Below are 16,897 nucleotides of genomic sequence, written 5' to 3' on the forward strand. Positions count from 1 at the left end.
TATTTATTAATGACCTAGTAGATGCAGTAGTGAGCAATGTTGCTATTTTTGCAGATGATACAAAATTGTGCAGAATCATCAACTCTCAGGAAGATAGTGTCATATTGCAACAGGATCTGGATAGGATGGCTATATGGGCACATACATGGCAGATGAAATTCAATGTTGACAAATGTAAAGTCATGCATTTTGGTCGTACCAATGGTCTAACACCATACAAAATAAATGGGATACAGTTGGGGACATCAAACTTGGAGAAGGACTTAGGAGTACTCATCGACAACAAGTTAAATAATTGTACTCAATGCCAAGCCGCTGCAGCTAAAGCTAACAAAATTTTGGGATGCATTAAAAGGGAAATAAAAACTCGAGATGCTAGCATAATATTGCCCCTGTTTAACTCTCTAGTAAGGCCACATCTGGAATATGGAATTCAGTTCTGGGCACCACATTACAAAAAAGATATTGCAGTTTTAGAGCAGGTGCAGAGACGAGCAACAAAATTGATACGTGGGATGGAAGGTCTCGCTTACCAAGAAAGGTTAGATAAACTGGGTTTATTAAATATTTAGTCTAGAGAAAAGACGCCTTAGAGGAGATCTAATTAACATGTATAAATACATCAGAGGGCAATATAATAGCTTGGCGGATGAGCTTTTTGTCCCTAGGCCTTCTCAAAGGACTAGAGGACATGATCTGCGCATGGAGGAAAAACGTTTTAGCCATTTATTTAGGAAAGGGTTCTTTACAGTAAGAGTGATTAAGATGTGGAATGCATTGCCACAGGAAGTCGTTATGGCAAACTCTATACCTGCATTTAAAGGGGGCTTAGATGCTTTCCTTGCGTTGAAAGACATCCATGGCTACAATTACTAGGTTATTGTAACGATTGTGGAATTCTCTCCGTGATCAGCGCACAAGACGTGCGCTGACACTGCGGAAATCCTCCACAAGCGCATAATTTGAGGGAACCCAGCAAAAGGTGCAATGCACCTGTAGAGGGAAATTCCTGTCGGCAGGTGGAGCTGTGGAGTGCAGAGGAACAGCTCCTCTGTCCTGCCACAGACGCAAGACAGGAATTGCACGAAGGGAAGAAAGAGATCTCTCTCTTTCAGGGCAAGATAGCCCTGAAAGAGAGAGATCAAAGCGACAGAGGGTATGTGTGTTCACCAATCTAGTCGCCACCCTGCGACGATGAACACACAACCAGGAAGATACAGGTGAGAAGGCAATCGCCAGAGATGGTGATTGCTAACAGCGACACAAGACTGAATAAGCACAGATGAGGAATGTATGTATGTCCACCAATCTAGCCGCCAACCTGCGACGGCGGACACACAACTAAGGAAACCGAGTGAGAACGCAATCGCCTGAGAAGCGATTGCGAATGAGATTGAGCAAAGGGACAGATTGTATGTGTGTGCACCAAACTAGTCGCCAACCCGCGACGATGCATACACAACAGCAGATATGAAGTAGGAACGCAATCGCGGGAGAGGCGATTGCCAGAGGTGACACAAGGCTACAGCAAGGCAGAGCACGAGAGTAGCAAAGGCACAGCAAATCATACAATGAGAAGATAAGGAAAGTAACAAACGCTAACTAAACGCGAACACCGCACTCATTCGCAACAGTGCACGCGTTTATGCGCGGTCCCCGCGTGTTAAGCACAACAGAGACAAGCACGCCTAACTAACCACCGACAGACAAACATGAAACTGAGGACGCGAGCGCTTGCTTAACGGTTACCTCACCAAGACAGGTGAAAACAGGAATAAGTGAGAGAGACGGATCCACAGCACTAGCGCAAGGCGAGTGCGATCCAGGCAAGACAGATTAGATAGCTGGTAGCAACCGCTGCTCCAGCTATACTCCAAGAACAAAGATCAGAACGACTTCCTGTCGACCACCGCTGGGACAGAACAATCGCAACAGACAAACAAAACAGATATGCAATCCTAACTGCACTAGGGAACCTGCCTAGTGCAGTCCCAGGAATTACTCTAAGCTAATCTTTACACAATGAGCAAGGCTGACACTCTCCGGAGTGTTTCACAGGACTAACCCTTATGACCAGCCCAGGTCTGTGATATCACATGGTATATATAGAGCAAGCCTACAAAGGATGTGGCTAGGCAATCTGCATGACAAACGTATGCAAATTCCTCAGCAGCAAGCTGCAAAACTGACAAAAGGTCTCTCTTCCAGAGACCTGCAGAATGCAGACCTGAACAGTGGTCAAAAAGCTGCCTGCCTGCGCAGGCAGCCGAGCGGATCCTCACAGTTATGCCTAATGATGTTGATCCAGGGATTTTATCTGATTGCCATCTGGAGTCGGGAAGGAATTTTTCCCTTTTGGGGCTAATTGGACCATGCCTTGTAAGGGTTTTTTCGTCTTCCTCTGGATCAACAGGGATATGTGAGGGAGCAGGCTGGTGTTGTACTTGTACTGGTTGAACTCGATGGACGTATGTCTTTTTTCAACCGAAATAACTATGTAACTATGTAACTATCCACTGTGCCACACAGCTCTGGAAAAAATTAATACTAATACTGCAAAAATGATCAGATTCCAACAGCACACTGTGTTGTGTGTTTCCAACTCTCACTTCTGTATGTGGTTTTCTCACCATCACAGTTTAGAACAGATTTATTGAAACCAGTGCAAGGAGGGTTGGAGCAAATGTGGTGTGTTGCAGAAGTTAAGCAGCTGTTCAGAGCGACCAATCAGAATCCTTGATCACCTTGTAGCACCTGCTACATTTTTGTACCAGTTGTGAATCAGTCTACCTTGCACTGACTTTTACACACCTGCTCATTTGTTTTCTTGCAGCCACTTTGTTCTGCCTTGTCTATCTCGCTGCACTTTCCCTACCTCAGAACAAAACTACTTATGGTATTTCCCCCTGCGTAATGCTTGCACCAATAAAAGGTAAAACCTGACGAACTGGTCATTTTCTATCAGCGGTCTATTCTTTTCAAATGACCTGAGAAATCAGAACAGTTCTGCATACTCACACTGGATCATACATTAAATTAACTAGGACTGTAACATGACCTTGTAGGTAGAGCATGGATAATCCATTTAGCTTGGATTGGGTTCCTCCAATCATCCAGTGTGAAGAAGGCGAGACCAGAGATGAAACAAGACTGCAGCAGCTTGAATCTTGCACCCTAAACAACGCAGTCTTAAAGAACACGTGATACGAGAGGGATATGGTGGCTGCCTTATTTTTTTCCTTTTCCACAATACCAGTTGCCTGGCAATCCTACTGATCTTTCTGGCATTAGTAGTATCTGAATCACACACCTGAAACAAGCATGTGGATAATCCAGTCAGACTTCAGTCAGAAACATCTGACCTTCATGCTTTTGCATTGCTTAAAATGAAATAAATATGTAAGCCTCCATATCACTTTAGGTGTGCCTTAAAGAGAACCAGAGATGAAGCACCCTCATGTATTTTATTACATTTATCAGTGGGAACATGACAGTAAACACCTACCCTGCTTTTAGTTTCATTGTTATCTGCTTAATTAGTCTATTAGCAACTGTGATAAGAATCCACCGACTATTCAGTCGAGGTTTGACCTGGAATCATTATAGCTGAGTCACTCTTCTGTGATGTCTTTTCAAGCCCAAGCCTTCCCCTCTCCTGGCTTAGATTTCCTGCTTTGCATACTGAGAGCTGTGATGACTGGGAGGGGCTGCTGCTCCTGAGAGAGAAGCTCTGTGGCTGTAATATGATCCCTGTGTGCTCTGTGTGCACTAGATACTGATAATAACGGCAGTTTCATTCCTATGAGAGACACTTCCTACAGGCAGATCATACCAAAATGAAAGCACATAGATGAAAGGCTGCATTTAGCCTAGATAGCAGCATAGTCTCATATAGCCTAGACAGCACATCCAGAAGAACTCATAACCCGGAAGGAGAAGGAGTATGAGCCGGCGGCCATATTTGATTTTTCCTGGAGCAATAATGGATAAAAAACACTCAAAAAGACACACCAGACCGGCAAAATTATCAGGTAGAGCATTTATTCTTTACAAGCTATCAACTGATATGTTTATTTTGTCTGAATCGTTCATCTCTGGTTCCCTTTAAGGACTCTAAGTAAATTGTAATTTTCAGCCATATGCTGCCAAAGGAGACTCCAATTTTCCATTCCTATGTACAGTGGTTTGTGAGGAAACATAAAACAACACACCGTCACTGTTACCACACCTGTTAACAGTCCAGCATTTGATAACATAAGAACAATAATAAGTATGGAGTGTAGTAGTAGTATGACATCTGTACTGTAACACACCTCCAGGGCACAAGGCTGTGTGAAAACAGGTCCTGCCCATTGGTGAACAGCTTCTTAATGTATCCATGACAAGGTATGAACTGGTTTCAGTAGAGCAGTAGACTTACTTTGTTGAACTAATTTGGTATGGTAAGGGATGGATTTAGCCATTTTTGGCATGACTGGTGTCCATTTGTGCACCAGGGCTCAGTATTGAGCAGCCTCCAGGTAAGACTCTATTCCTATTTATCTCGTGCTGTATTTGGTCAATCAAATTTAGAGTAGGACTGCATATTAGAGTGACCCATCTCCGCAGCAGCGCAGGCTTCTGAATATGAATGCAACAACTACTGCCCACATGTTTCTGGCGGTGTTGAGCTGGGGGTGGGGGAGCCGAGAGACAGCTCTCCGTGTGTGGCAAAGTAGGGGAATATAACATATATATATTCCCCTACTGATTACCTAGTTTGTAAACTACAAATTGCAGTGTTTTCTGTGAGATTACCCCCACCGCTGCTATAGCCACAACATTATGGTTTATGGCAGCGCCCAAAGCAGACAGTGCTTGGCTCGGAGCAGGTGCCAAGAAGACTTGTATCGACAAATAATGCTGTTTTTAGCTGAATTTAGAAACATATACTTTTATTGTCTTGGTGGATGAGAGCTAGGGTTTGTTGCAGTTGCTAAGTGCATCATAATATGGAATCACAGATAATATGCAAATTCTGAAACTAAGGTTTTGGTATAAGGATGTTCAAATTTCAGGCTACTAGAGTAGACCGGAGTAGAGTATGTATTTGTCACATCTGGTTCCATATACAAGGAGATGAGGGGTTGGTTTTAAGAAAATAATATTTTGCTTCAGGTAGAGCTGTGGAGTCGGTACAAAAATCAGCTGACTCCAACTCAGACTCCTCAATTTATGAAACCACTGACTCCGACTCCAGGTACCCAAAATTGCTCAGACTCCTTGACTCTGATTCCAACTCCACAGCCCTGGCTTCAGGTATAGGTATTTTACTACAGATATGAGAGTGTCTCTTTTAGCATAACATCATCACCATTATAATAACACTACTTCCAGATATTTCTGTGATAGCCCAGAACCTCCCAGGGGATGGAACTCTTACTGCCTAAATATACTGTTGCGTGAATATTAAATAGCACAGTTAATGGCTTGTGCAGCTGCTGAGAAATACTGATAATAAACTAAATGCTTTTACCAAGGTTGCAAAGATTAATTTTAGGAGGAGTTACAGAAAATCATGGATGGCTGCAGGCTAAGATGAAATGTCTCATTTATAACATCACATTACAAAATGGTTTAGGCAGCATTTCTATGACGTATTATAGTCTAATTCCCATGCAACTGGAGTTTTCCTTGACACATAGCTAGACTAGCAAGAATCACTTTACACCTAGTACACGGCTGCCTAAAGTACCTAGTGTTTAATACAAGCCCAGGCAGTGCTTTTCCATCCAACCCTCATTAAGTGTCTAGACTCTGTGTTGGTGTAAGATGTCGCTATGGAAACTGACTCATTTCTCAGCTACTGGTACCCAGGAGCATTCTTGGTTTCCCAGGAAATTGTGTTAAAAAAGAATAACAGCAAAAGGCTGAAAGCTACAGCTGCTACATTTAAAGAAGCTTGAATGTTTGAAGGTTCTACAGAGGTAGGAAGCTTCCATCTAGTTCTAGAAGCAAACCTGGTTCCAGGCCCAGCATGCCAATTGTATGTGAAGTTGACTAAAGAGCTCTAGAACTAGCATCATGTCTGGGAATCTGGCAAAAGCAACCTATACCACCTGAATGACAAAAGAAATACTGAGAGCCCAATATAGTGTAGTATGCAGAACAAGGGTTTGGAAAGGCCGTCCTACTTACCGGTAGTAGTGTTTCGGCGAATCCTCCAGGACAGCCACCTGAGATTACCATTGAGCCCCTCCCCTGTGGAAACAATGCACATGCAATTAATTAATTACTCCTCTGGTCCACCCTCTATATAACCAGCCTCCTCCTCTACCTCCCTAGTTCATTACAAGAGTAACAGGCTCACCCTTCTTTAGTTTATACTACCGAATCTCTTAGGGCTGGGTACTAAGGCAGCTGTCCTGGAGGATTCGCCGAAACACTTGGAGTACTTTACGACCAAACGCCTGATCCTGGCTGGACAACAACTCCACCCTGTAGTGCTTCACGAATGTAGAGTGTCCTGACCATGTAGCCGCTTTACATATCTGGTCCAGAGTTGCCCCGGATCTCTCCGCCCAGGATGCTGCCAGTGACCACGTAGAGTGTGCTCTAATGTCTGGAGGCGTGTCAGTCTGTGAGTTGTTGTACGCTAGCTGTATCAGCTGCCGAATCCATCTGGCTATGGAACCCTTAGTTGCCTGTAACCCCCTTCGGGTGCCAGAAAATAATACAAATAAATGGCTGGACCTTCTCCAATCCTGTGTCCTCTGCAAATATGTGATAATTGCTTGTCTCACATCTAGCTTTGCTAGCTTTCTTTCCTTATCATTCTTGGGGTCTGTAGAAAAGGGTGGTAAAACAACCTCCTGCAGTCTATGGAATTGCGTGGCTACCTTTGGCAAATATGTCGGGTCTGGTCGGAAAACTATTCTGTCCGGGTGAATCACCATATAGGGGTCCTTTATTGATAGTGACTGTATGTCCCCTACTCTCCTTGCCGTTGTAATCGCCACCAAGAAGGCCACCTTTAGCGTTAATAACCTAATAGGAACGGTCTCTGCTGGTTGGAACGTGTCCGACATTAGAAAATCTAGGACCAGTGCCAGGTCCCATGGGGGCGCCATCTTTACCGGGACCGGCTGTGATCTGGCCACCGACTTCAAGAAGTTCTTTATATGTAATTCAGTGGATAGTTGTCTATCTAAAAATACAGATAAGGCCGATACCTGGACTCTGAGGGTGCTAACTGCCAATCCTATGTCCACCCCATCCTGTAGGAATTCTAAAATAAATCTTGTTTCATTCGAACTAATCCTATTCTTGTCCTTCCATGAACAAAAAACCTTCCATACTTTGGAATAAATCTTCCTAGTATTCTCCTTCCTGCACTTTAGCAGAGTATTAATTACTCTACCTGAAAATCCTAGTCCCTCTAAAGTCTGCCTTTCAGGATCCAGGCTGTGAGTTTTAGGAATCCTGGGTCTGGGTGCATCTGTCCATTCTGTATTAGTAGATCCCTTCGGTCCCCTAAGTGCCAGGGCCCTTGTACCTTCAAGGTCTGTAGAAAGGGAAACCAGGCCCTCCTTGGCCACCAGGGTGCTATGAATATTACTCGTGCCTGGGACTGCCTCAACTTGCTGAGGACCCTCGGAATTAAATTGAATGGGGGAAAAGCGTATAGAAGGCCCTTCGGCCATTCCAGTGTCAGGGCATCTAACCGGTCTGTTGAAGATGAAGGGTGTAGGGAAAAGAAATCCTTTGTCTTTGCATTTTGGGGTGTGGCAAACAGATCTATGCTTGGTCTGCCCCATTCTGCTATGATGAGCTCGAAGACCTCCTGATTCAGCTGCCATTCTGCTTCTTTTAAGACCGACCTGCTGAGGGCATCTGCCCAGCGGTTCTGACTGCCTAGAATATGGGTTGCTGCTAGTGACTGTAGATTTTCCTCTGCCCATGTAAGAATCTGCATTGTTAGCTCTCTGAGAGCCTGCACCCTGGTGCCCCCCTGTTTCCTGATATAGGAGACTGTGACCATATTGTCGGAGAACAACAGTACCTCCCTGTTGTTTATGTGCGGCAGCAGGGCCTGTAGAGCCAATCTGACCGCCATTAATTCCCTGAAGTTCGATGATTTTCGGCTGAGTTGAGGGGACCACTGACCCTGTACCTGCTGATCCAAACAGTGGGCGCCCCAACCCCATGCACTGGCATCCGTGTATAATTTCACTGGAGCCTTCTGCATCCAGGGACGTCCCCTGGACAGGTGGTCTGCATTCACCCACCATTGGAGGGAGAGCAACACCCGCAGTGGTGGGTTTACTCGTTGATCTAAGGAGGACCTCCTTCTGTCCCAGACCTGAAGAAACCAGGCCTGTAATTCCCGAGTGTGTGCCTGAGCCCACTCCACTGCCGGGATCACTGAGGTCATTAGGCCCAGTAGGGACATTGTCTGCCGTAGGGAAACTGACGGGGCTGAGGTATACTCGGTCACTGCTCTCATCAGCTTGCTGACCTTCGGTCGAGACAGCAGAATCTTTTCCTGCTCTGAGTCCCAGATTAGCGCTGTTTGGGATGGCTTAAAACACGACTTCTCTCTGCTGACTAACCAGCCCAGACTCTCTAAGGTCTGGAGGCAGAGGTGTAGGTTTTCCCTTAAAGACTGTTCGGTATTTGACAAAATCAAAAAATCGTCCAGATACGGAAGAACCCTTACATTCTGGAGATGTAACTGTGCGAATTGCTTCTGCCTTCTCTGGGTCCCTGGGGGTCCCCGTAATCACAAAATTTTTTTGGGGGGGCTCTCGGAATTCTATCCTGTACCCATTCCTTATTAAATCTAAAATAAACTCGTTTCCTGTTATACTCTGCCAGGCCTGAAAAAAATAAAGAAGCCTTCCCCCCACCTGTAAATCTGTGTCATTTGTCGGATTTTGGGGTGGCTGGCTGGGCTTTATTGAACAGGAAGGTAGATCTTCCTCTCCCTGTACTATAAGTCCACCTTTTGGATCCCTGCTGCTGCTGCTGCCGGGACCCCTGACCCCTAACTTCTCTCCTGGGAACATAACGTCTCCCCTGAAAGGGCCTATTTGTTCCTCTTTTCCTCTTGTCCGGGAATTTCTTAGCTTTATCGGAAGATCTCTCTAGAATACCATCTAGATCCTTCCCGAATAACAAGTCCCCCTGAAATTCCATAGCACATAACCTGTGTTTGGATGAAACATCACCCTCCCAAGTGTTTAACCATATTGCCCGCCTAGAAGAGTTTATCAGGGCTGCTGTCTTAGCCGCAGATCTTAATGATTCTGTGGCCCCATCTGCTAGGAAAGCTACTGTCTTCGACATGACTGGAAGGGAGTCTAAAATTTTCTCATGTGGGGTACCTGCAATAAGGTGCGCCTTTAACCCATCCATTTCTCAAGGTTGCGAGTAAGGCATATGGCTGCAATAGCTGGCTTAAATCCGAAGGATGCTGCCTGCCATGCTCTTTTGAGGAGGATTTCCGCCTTTCGATCCATAGGATCCTTCAGGCTGCCTGAATCTTCAAATGACAAATCTGTGGACTTGGAATATTGAGCTAATGATGCGTCCAATTTTGGGCATTTTGACCATAACTCCTGGTCCTCTTGCTTAAAGGGGAATCTCCTTTTAAATGATCTAGGGATAAACAACCTTTTCTCAGGCTGCTTCCACTGAGAAGATATGACTCCTTTAATCGATTTGTGTACCGGGAAAGTTCTGCTATCAGTCTCTTCTAATCCCCTGTATATATCGTCTTGAACTGACGTAGTCGGGGTGGTCTCCTGAATATGCTCAGATTCTTTTACAGCTTTCAGGAGCTCCGATGTATCCTCTATACTAAACAGGTATCTAGGCATTCTGGCTGTAGCCCTCACTGGATCGTCCGAATCCCTAGCCTCCCCCTCCTCCAGAGATTCTCCTGAAATATCTTCCCATGAATCATCTGGAGAGTCAGGTTCTACTGGCACAGCTGGTAATATACGCCTGGGTTGGGTCAGATCCTGTCTGAGCCCTGAACCTTGCGGCTGTTCCGCCGGTGGAGGTTGGATGTTCACTGCCACCGCTTGCGTGCTACTGTCTGTTATCGATGTAGTCGGGGGTGTGGGCTGGGCCTGTCCCTGTACTGGAGGCTGAGTGGGAAAAGCTGCCCTGAAGGCTGCAAAGGTGGTAGTCAGTTATTTTTTCATAGACTTCATTAAGTCAATCATTATCATATTAGTGTCTGGGATAGTGTCCCCTCTATGCCTGCACTTGTCACATGATGAGCGTGTGCAACTTGGTGGCATCACCTCCCCACACTTTGAGCACTTATTAGTCTTTTTCACATGCTTCTGTAAAACAAACAGACAAGAAAAATAAGGCTGTTAGTATCTTCTGCAACCCCAAGCCATGTATAGTGTAGCGCTTATGGGGTGCAGAGTCACTTTCAGCTGTACCTGTGCCGGCTGGCTGTGTGTCTCTGCGGCTGGTACATTGCTGTTGTCCGCTGTGGAGGCCTCTGACTGATCCATGCCCCGCAGCGTGTCGGCGTTCCACGTGCGCTCTGCAACTCGGAAGCTGCCTCTCCGCTTGTAGCCCCGCCTGCCGCCTTCCGAAGATCTTCTGGCTACTAGCCCATGACGTCCTCGGTGGGCGGAGCGTACGCGCCTGGTCGCGTCCGCCCCCCTGACGTCAGGGCGTCACGTGACTCTCCGGCTCCCCGGAACAACGCCGATGGTACTCGGCAGCGGCCACAAGAAAGGACGCTTCAGGCCTTCTTCCCAGCCCTCCACGCCGGCAGGTAGTGTATGCTGGGCTCCGCTCACCACCTCCTGCCCGTTCGGCCGACACAAGCCTGAACTGCAGTCTCATGGGTAAAGGTCAACATACTCCTGCTAACTATAGGTGCGACACACGCTCCCCTACAACATAACAAAAAAAAAAAATAGTGCACTTTCCACGGGTGAGTGGAAACAATGAAAGAACTAGGGAGGTAGAGGAGGAGGCTGGTTATATAGAGGGTGGACCAGAGGAGTAATTAATTAATTGCATGTGCATTGTTTCCACAGGGGAGGGGCTCAATGGTAATCTCAGGTGGCTGTCCTGGAGGATGATGAGAGAAATGAAAAGTATATAATGTATATACTCACAAACGTGGGTTACCGCCTAGGTAACCACTGTATAGGCAGGTGAGGAGATTAGACCTGTCCTCACTCAGGATTAAAAGTCGCTCTCTGTAGATAAGGAAAAATGGGGATCAACCCCTCCACCAGGGGTGGATATTGATAATGTAAGAGTGAACAGAGGTGCCAGCAGGATAAAAGGTTCTAAAAGGCTTAAAATCCCTCAGGAGGTGGTGGTGAGCTCGCCTCCCCAAAGCAGACAAGATACTGTCAGTTTTATGACAACAGGTTTATTAATATACTCCAAAACACAAACAGTGCAACGCGTTTCACAGGTATGTTCCCGCTTCCTCAGGCACTAAACAGATAGGAGTACACAGTATAGTCTCAAGGTCACGAATAGCGCCTCTGCATATATGTCTCTATACCACCTGAACGAAAACTGACAGGGATAGATACCTGGCTGTCAGATTTTTTTAAATTGGTTCTATATTGGAATACTGTTATATTGCACGTGGTATGGATATATACTATGCTAAATAATATATTTGCATGGTTATTTGGGTAGTTCCTCATATTACATAGATGTAGATGTTTTATTAGTTGCCACCTTAATCAGGGATCTGCTGATCTCCATAAAGTCCCCAATGTCAGATTAAAATTCAGTCGCAGATACAATCACCTGGCTGGTCTCCTCACTGCATATGGCAGCTGTTTGACACTGGTGCAATGACCAGCCAATTGTGTGGACAGAAGGGACAGGAGGGAGCAAGGCTGCACCCCAACTACCCCAGTTACATAAGCAGCAATCGGCCACAAGCTTCCTATAAGGAACCACAGCTATCATCTACGTTTATGCCTGTTAGTCCAGGGATAGGGACAGAAGCTGCTGGCACCACTGATCTCATGGGAAATTACAGCAATCGGACATATTTTCCAATCAGCGTCATACGTGTTCCCCCTGGCAGTAATCAATAAATGGTTCTCTGCTGCTGCTGATTTGTCAGAGATCAAAAGGGAAATATAAAAAAAAAAAATCCACTATGTAGCCAATATCTTATCAGTTGTGCAATAGGATATCAGTCTAATGCTGTGGATGACAATGATAAACAAGGATACAGTTAAAATGCATGTTGCATATCACAGAAACATTCCTGCAACCTCAAAACAAACATTCTAACACATCTGGACAATTTTTATTTCCATTAAAAGAAGAGATACAGCCTGGTACACACTTTCAATTATGACTGGCCAATTGCTGACCAATTTTACCACCTCCATGTAGTACCAGGGTCAACAGATGTTGAATACTGAGCAATCTTTGTAGATAAACCCTCATACTATAGACAGGTGGTAAAATTGGTCAGCGATTGGTCAATCATAATTGAAAGTATGTACCAGGCTTAAAGAGGAACTCCAGTGAAAATAATGTAATAAAAAAGTGCTTCATTTTTACAATAATTATGTATAAATGATTTAGTCAGTGTTTGCTCATTGTAAAATCTTTATTCTCCCCGATTTACATTCTGACATTTATTACATGGTGACATTTTTACTGTGGGCAGGTTATGTAGCTGCTGCTAGCTGTTTTGGCTGTTGGAGACAGCTGTAAACAGTTATTTCTTGTCTGTGAACCTTGTTACATTGTGGCAAACTGTCAAAAGTACCGCGGTCCCAGAGCTTCTTGTGGGAGGGGTTTCACCACAATATCAGTCATACAGCGCCCCCTGATGGTCTGTTTGTGAAAAGCAATAGATTTTTCATGTAAAAGGGGGTATCAGCTACTGATTGGGATAAAGTTAAATTCTTGGTTGGAGTTTCTCTTTAAGTAGTAACTCTGTACCCAGCTATGCAGGATGTGAGCCATGGGTGAAAGGCCAGCAAGCCAGCAGGCCTTCCCCACAAGCCATACCAACCAAGGTGGAGATGGAGAATCCAGAACCCCGGCCCCTCACAAAATACATCAGTCTCAATGCTGAGGAACAAGGGGCTGTTCCTTACCTCTGCATCACACAACTTGGAGCGGGGTGACCAAAAGGTGGGTGCTGTTAATCCCTTAATAAAGACTTATTCACACACAGGGTTAAACAAAATAAAATAAAGCCATGAAAAAAACATTTTACTGACATGAAACACAGATCTGGTTAAGAAAATATGATAAAATCCAGTGTAGTAATCCACATCTATTTTCCAGATTCTTCATCTGCTTATCTTAATCTGTTTTTTATTTAATATCCTGTCATGATTGAAAAGCCTGTATGTCACTGTCCACACTCTTCACAATCCCGCAGCAAGCCGTGGAAACCCTGGAGCTGGCGTAATTGGTCTCATTGGTCCAGCTCGACATTAATCCCTATTAATCACAACAGAGTTGATTGGGACGCCTAATATGCGCAGATCTGCACTACACCATGGCTCCTGACACATTGTGATGGCATAGTGGGCGGCGGAATGAGATCGCACCCTACCGGGTGATCACACTCACTGGCCCATTATTTTTAATATAGGACCACTGTGCACTTAGGGCCAATTTACACTGAAAGCACATAAAAACACATAATGAACCGATCGTTTGTCTAGAGTTTCCTTGTCAGTTGCTATGCACTTTCATGCACATTTGTATGCATTGCTTGCATTGAAGCTCACTGCATTTGATTATGTAAGCCAGCCCTTAGCCAGTGGAAAGGAAATATACCAATATATACAGTATGTGAAATATAACAGTAGAAATAAGGTATAGCAAGCATATAAATATTGTGTAAGCAGCATGAAAGCTATTGTGCAGTAAATATTACAATGCAAAATGTGTGCTTGGTGACAACGTATTGTAGTTCCCTTTAAGCTGTAATATCTCTTTATTCTGCTGCTGATGTGTAAATTCTCACCAAGACAGGCTAGAAAATCATCACTTATTCTGTGGAAATGCATCTCTGTGACACGTCCATCCCCCAGGGAGGATATAAATACTCATCCCATAAGTAAGAAGTCTGTGTGGAGGTAATCTGCTCTGTGATTGGACAATCTGATCCAGGATGAAGCCTGACATACACCCTCATGGATAGGAAGGGGGGGGGGGGGGGGGGGGGGGTCTGTGACATCCAAGCTTTCAGTGTCAGAACTGTATCACACAGGACCTCCTCAGATGCCAATATATAACAATGTGACAAGATTCTCGCTAAGCAGTTCTCGCAGAAGAAAAAATGTGTAACATTTAAATTCTAAATGATCCTTTAGATGAATACGTTGCTCTAAGGTGCTGCAATGTTGCTGCAGTCATCTGAAGAAAAAAATATCAGCAGTGCGGGCTCTTTTACACTGAGCGTGATTCAATTCAAGATACAAAATGCTAGCGATATTTAAATTGCAAGGGTTGGTACTTTAAAATAGGAATCGCAGAAAGTATTTTCGATTTTTGTGATTTGTTTTTTTGTGAAGCACAATCGCTTTTTAGAGCGATTTTAAAGGACAACTGAGGTGACATGTGACACGGTGATATAAACATGTGTATATACAGTGCCAAGCACACAAATAACTAGGCTGTGTTCCTTTTTTTTCTTTCTATACCTGAAAAAGTAAAAAATCAGGTATGCAAGTAACAGTTTCTGTCCGGGTCAGGACTGGATCAGACTATGGCATAACCCTCACGGATACGTATGGCTGTAATCATAGATTTTAGCTGTGCATACTTTAATGATAAAAAAAAAACGTGGGCTGTCTAAAAAAAAAAGTCATTTTTAGGAGAAGGTGGATAGATACTATTGTTTATCTCATGAGTTTATTTTCACCTCGGATAGCCTTTAAAGGGAATGTCCAAGCAAAATAAAAAAATGAGTTTCACTTACCTGGGGCTTCTACCAGCCCCATGCAGCCATCCTGTGCCCTCGTAGTCACTCACTGCTGCTCCAGTCCCCCGCTGGCAGCTTGCCGACCTCGGAGGTCGGCGGGATGCATTGCATACATTTTTACGCATTCCTGCTAGTGCAGGAACATTAACACATACATTTTTACGCGTTACTGGTTTTATGCGTACATTTTTACGCATTGAACCAGTAATGCTTAAAAATGTATGTGTTAATGTTCCTGCACTAGCGGGAATGCGTAAAAATGTACGCAATGCGTTCCGCCGACCTCCGAGGTCGGCAAGCTGCCACCGGGGGACTGGAGCAGTAGTGAGTGACTACGAGGGCACAGGATGGCTGCATGGGGCTGGTAGAAGCCCCAGGTAAGTGAAACTCATTTTTTTTATTTTGCTTGGACCTTCCCTTTAAAGTGAACCAGAGACAAAGCACCCTCATGTATTTTACCATATATATCAGTGGGAACATAAGAAACAACACCTACCCTGCCCCCTGCTCTCTGTTTCATTCAGCTTGCTTCTTATCAGCCCTGATAAAATCCCCGACTGAGCATTCAGTCTGGCTTTGCTCGGGAATCATAATAGCTGAGTCTGTCTCCTCTGATGTCTTTTCAAGCCCAAGCCTGTCCCATTCTGGCTCTGCTCAGGAATCATTATAGCTGAGTCATTATAGCAAAGCCAGACTGAATGCTCAGTTAGGGATTTTATCAGGACACATAAGAAGCAAGCTGGACAGTGAATAATGAAACACAGAGCAGGGTAGGTGCTTTCTCTAATGTTGCCACTGATATATATGGTAAAATACAAGAGGGCGCTTCGTCTCTGGTTCACTTTAAGTGTGATTGCACTTCAATGTTTAAAGATAAACGCATAATCACAATAGCAATTGATGACAAATCGCAATTGCTTCCATTTGTGTTAGGCAAACTGGGTGCTGTGGTGTCCTATTGCACTGAAGCAAGATACCAGGGGTTCCCCACTACCTCCAGGAGTGCACTGGAAGGTTACATTCACCTGTCCATTCTCCAGACCAAAGTACTTTCATTTTGCAGCCGCACGCATCATTTTATGAGTCCCACTGGCTGACGGCACCAGAACCAGCTGCTAAGGAACTGTGATCAGAAGCATGGCAGATTCTGGAGCACGGACAGGGATTGAATAGTGTACTCCTCTGCATGTTCAACTCTGTACTGAGGAAGGCAGTGCAGCATTATAATAAAAGAAGCACTAACGGGTGGGGTAGACTGTAGTAGCACTATGAGGGTATAATGATGACAAGGGCACTAAAAGGAGGCACTGTAATGATGGATGCACTATAATGCAAGGAGCATTTGGGGGAACTATAATGATGAGAATTGTAAAAGGTGGTATTATAATCGCGTAGATTTCATAACTAGGAGTCCTATAACTGTGCTTTAATTATGAGCATAACAATGGAAAAGATACTAATTAAGGACATGAATTTGAAGGTAGCAATAACAGGGAGTATAACAGGCACTATTGCTAGAGGAGGCACTAACAAAATGTGTACTATAGTTACATAGTTACATAGTTATTTTGGTTGAAAAAAGACATACGTCCATCAAGTTCAACCAGTACAAAGTACAACTCCAGCCTGCTCCCTCACACATCCCTGTTGATCCAGAGGAAGGCGAAAAAACCCCCACAAGGCATGGTCCAATTAGCCCCAAAAGGGAAAAATTCCTTCCTGACTCCAGATGGCAATCAGATAAAATCCCTGGATCAACATCATTAGGCATAACCTAGTAATTGTAGCCATGGATGTCTTTCAACGCAAGGAAAGCATCTAAGCCCCCTTTAAATGCAGGTATAGAGTTTGCCATAACGACTTCCTGTGGCAATGCATTCCACATCTTAATCACTCTTACTGTAAAGAACCCTTTCCTAAATAAATGGCTAAAACGTTTTTCCTCCA

At 44.6% G+C, this 16,897-nt stretch overlaps 1 protein-coding gene across 2 annotated transcripts in view; it reads right to left on the reverse strand.

Moving 5' to 3' along the window:
• The window catches only part of SLC25A22 (solute carrier family 25 member 22), a 219,944-nt gene that overhangs the window by 148,893 nt on the left and 54,154 nt on the right, over positions 1–16,897 (reverse strand). The window contains exon 1 of one of the 2 annotated variants that reach the window (XM_068260276.1): positions 6,178–6,230. The exons of the other annotated variant lie outside the window; for it this stretch is intronic. The gene's annotated coding sequence lies outside the window, so the exon portion shown is untranslated. Of the gene's footprint in view, positions 1–6,177; positions 6,231–16,897 lie in introns of those variants that run through there. 2 annotated transcript variants of the gene reach the window in all.

Source organism: Hyperolius riggenbachi, chromosome 11, assembly GCF_040937935.1.
Source record: "Hyperolius riggenbachi isolate aHypRig1 chromosome 11, aHypRig1.pri, whole genome shotgun sequence".
NCBI lineage: Eukaryota > Metazoa > Chordata > Amphibia > Anura > Hyperoliidae > Hyperolius > Hyperolius riggenbachi.